This window comes from Octopus bimaculoides, chromosome 12 (assembly GCF_001194135.2).
Source record: "Octopus bimaculoides isolate UCB-OBI-ISO-001 chromosome 12, ASM119413v2, whole genome shotgun sequence".
NCBI lineage: Eukaryota > Metazoa > Mollusca > Cephalopoda > Octopoda > Octopodidae > Octopus > Octopus bimaculoides.
The window spans coordinates 40938959-40942876 of NC_068992.1; the positions used below are offsets into that span (position 1 = coordinate 40938959).

General features: G+C 37.4%; 1 protein-coding gene across 1 annotated transcript in view; it reads right to left on the bottom strand.

Moving 5' to 3' along the window:
• LOC106872637 (ADAMTS-like protein 2) overlaps positions 1-3918 on the bottom strand; it is a 236153-nt gene that overhangs the window by 98888 nt on the left and 133347 nt on the right. The window lies entirely within an intron of this gene.

Sequence of the window (3918 nt, forward strand, 5' to 3'; positions counted from 1 at the left end):
CCACCACCACCACCACCACCACCACCACCACCACCATCATCATTGAAAACAGGAATGTATTCCTTTGTTATAACGTTTATGTGACGCAGTCAGAGAACTCGTATTATGTATTTCCTATTGCTTGCGTTTTGGAATCTGAATCAACAGCGAATTCTTAAAATTGTTACAATTTCAAGAATTTAGGATAAATTATCAATCATATTTGATCTTTTCCTTGTTTTAGTCATTGAATTGCGGCCGTACTGGAGCACCGCCTTAAAGAGGGTTAATCGAAGAAATCCACCCCGTCCATCTTTTTAAAATTTTGGTACTTATTTTTTTGTTCCGTCTGTCCCAACATCTGACCTGACTTAAATGCGATCCCCATTGATTTAATCTAAGTGAAGTATAGTCAAGCTTATTGTTAAGTTGGTAAAATATATAAAATATTAAACATGTCGTTCATGTTTTTTCCAGTCTTTCAATACAAAAGAGGTCCACTTTTTGCAGAATACACTGTTGGAATATCGTGAATTATTATGAATGATTTATAAAATCTAATCTGCTACTAGATTAGGATTAGAGATTAAAATGCCGTCTTTTAGAACAACACATCGTAGGGCCTGATATTTAGTTATTTATTATTGTTTTTGTTTTTTTTAATTCTACAATATTTAACATTATATTCCTCGAGTTAACGAGTATACAGTTAATAAAATTGGGTTCCAAACAGTGCATTTTGGTATAGTGGTGCGCTGTGAGTGTGTCCATGTGCACCACCCTATACTAGGTTGAGGAAAATTTCGTGCAACGTGCTAGAATAATGATTTTTGTATGCAACACTTTATTCAAAAACAACAACAACTATTCTTCAAAATAAAGACCATCATTTTGCATGACCTTCTGCCAACGAACTGCAAGCTTTCGGATTTAGTCGAAGTACCAATCCTTCGGCTTTGAATCGAAAAATTCTTGACAGGCTTCTTAAGCTTCATCGGATGACTCAAATCGGTGACCTTTCATAAAGTGCTGCATTGATCAGAAGAAACCGTAGTCAGATGGAGCAACGTCTGGACTAGAGGCTGGATGCAGCAGAACTTCCACACCGTCCAATTCTTCAATCTTGTTGCTGGTTTTTCTGGTGGTGTGCAGCTTTGAATTGTCATGTAGGAACAAAGCGCGTTTTCGACGAACAAGTCTTGGGTACTTTTCAACAGTGAATTACCATTGAACATGACATGAACTGAATGAACACACACACCACAAAAATATATAGAAAAGCATTATTTTAACATAGCGCACGAACGTTTTCCTCAACTTAATACTATAAAACAGTATGTTAAGGATTGAGAAATCTATATTAATGCTTGAGTAACATTTTAAAGAAAACGTTCAATGCAAAGAATCCCTGTACTTTTTTTTTGCTTTTGTAATATGGTCTCCAATGTATTGAGAAGTCAGAACGTCTGCGAACCGTTGTTTTGCAAGTCCGTTTGATGTGTGAGAAATGACAACTGAATCTCCCTTAAATCACATCAGTTGTCTTAAAAATGGGATGCTTCGATGGAAAATTTAGTTTTAGAGAAAATAGGTCAGGGGGAAGTCTATATTACTCCGCAAGGGGTTTAGAGCCGGTTTCCTGGTTTCTCTGGCGCTTATATTCCTCCCAGGGCACGATGCCGGTCGGGGTCGCAGGATCGCTCGTTTTTATCAGCTGAGTGGACTTGAGCAACATGAGATGACGCGTTTTGCTCATGAACATATCGCATCGTCTGGTCCAGGAATCGAAACCACAATGTTACAATCACGACGAGTCCAGCACCCTCACCACTGAACCTTGCGCTTCCACTGAATAAATATTATATATTGTACTGAGCAACAGACCCTATTGGATGTATATTTTGCAGAATTCCGGCACCTTGATAAACAACGAAGGTCATTGAACTAAACTGATGTTGTTAGCAGAGCCACGCAACATGAAATTGTGGACAGAGATTCCTGGCGTAGCATCGTGAGACGCATTTTGGTTGCGATAGATTGATATAAAAAAAAAGTATGTTTAAAAATAAGAAGGCTCGAAATTTTGGGGAGCGGACACTCGATTAGATCTACCCCAGTACGCAACTGGTACTTACTTTATCGACCGCGAATGGGTGAAAGGCAAAGTCAACCTCAGCAGAATTTTAACTCAAAACGTAAATCCAGACGAAATACCTATTTCTTTATTGCCCACAAGGGGCTAAACATAGAGGGGACAAACAAGGACAGATAAAGCGATTAAGTCGATTACATCGACCCCAGTGCGTAACTGGTACTTAATTTATCGACCCCGAAAGGATGAAAGGCAAAGTCGACCTTGGCGGAATTTGAACTCAGAACGTAACGACAGACGAAATACCGCTAAGCATTTCGCCCGGCGTGCTAATGTTTCTTTTCTACTCTAGAAACAAGGCCCACAATTTTGAAGGGAGGAGGCCAGTTGATTAGATCGACACAGTACGCAACTGGTACTTACTTTATCGTCCTCGAAAGAATGAAAGGCAAAGTCGACCTCGGCGGAATTTGAACGTAAAGACAGACGAAATAACGCTCAGGATTTCGCCCGGCGTGCTAACGCTTCTGCCATCTCGCCGCCCTCGTTTAAAAATAAGAATAAAAATAAAAATGGGCTGATCTTCTCTGGAATGTTTTTGATCTAAGGATTTTTTTTTTAATCATAGACTGACATGGAATTAATAGCTTCAATAAGAACAAGAAAAATAACAAAAGACATAATAACAAGCGTATTTTTATACGACAAATATGAGTATGTGATTTCTTTGACAAAGCATGTTTATGAATAATACAAATGTGATGTGGACAGACAATCAGTGTGATTGTTTTCCTTTCGTGTAAACGTGAAAGTGGTCAACAAATTTCACACACATTTCTATGTGGGGCAGAAAACCGTCACAGCATGCTATCGCTGTCTAACTGCTCATCTGTGAAACGAAGAACTCCACCCAGTTTCAGCAATCTATTTGATAAACTACAATACAATCATCCATCGAGGGAAAATGCTTAGAGTCATACAATTCTTTCTTTATAAATAAAATTCCATAAAATACTAAATGAGGTCAAGCAATTGAATCCACCGTAATATGTAAATATATCTTCTGTCACCGGGTTGTTTATGATTATGGTAATACTTGGAAACAAGAAAGCCAGCCTTTTTGTTATCTAAGTATGTCGTCTATACGACTTTATAAATAAATTATCGATTATTCATCTTTCCTGGCGCCGTTCTATGTTTATTTTTTAAAATGAACTTTGTTTCTGTATTATATTACCAGTAAGCAATAACGGAATACTTTCGCTGACGAAGTCTAGTATGACAAAAACAGTTCTAAGAGTTATATCCCTTGACAATAAAATTAAGTAATATTTCAGCAATAGGGACTCATATAAACACTGATAAACGGAAATTAGGGTTTCGCTTTTATGTTCTATTTGTTATTCGATAAGAAGAATTCTCCAATAATATGGTTGTACTCTTATATTATTACAATTTATACTCCTAAAATTGCACATCCTCCGTATCAAGCGGATTGTCCGGCATTAATCAACCGGAGTATTTGTTCAGTGAGAGCAGTTATCGAGAGGACAAATGTCAGGGAAGAAGGAGTCCTGATCCCTATAAAAAAAGTTCTTTCTAGTCTCCCTTGAGTCCTTAGAGAGAAAATATTGTTACTTAACAGCTAATAATTTTCCTTATTATTTATGATCTGAGTTCAAATTCTGCCAAGGTTGGGTCTGACTTTCGTCATTTCAGGATCGATAAATTAAGTACCAGTTGCGTATTGAGGTCGATCTAATTGACTGGCTCCCTCCCCCAAAATTTCGGGCCTTGTGCCTAGATTAGAAAAGATTATATATATATATATATATATATATATATAT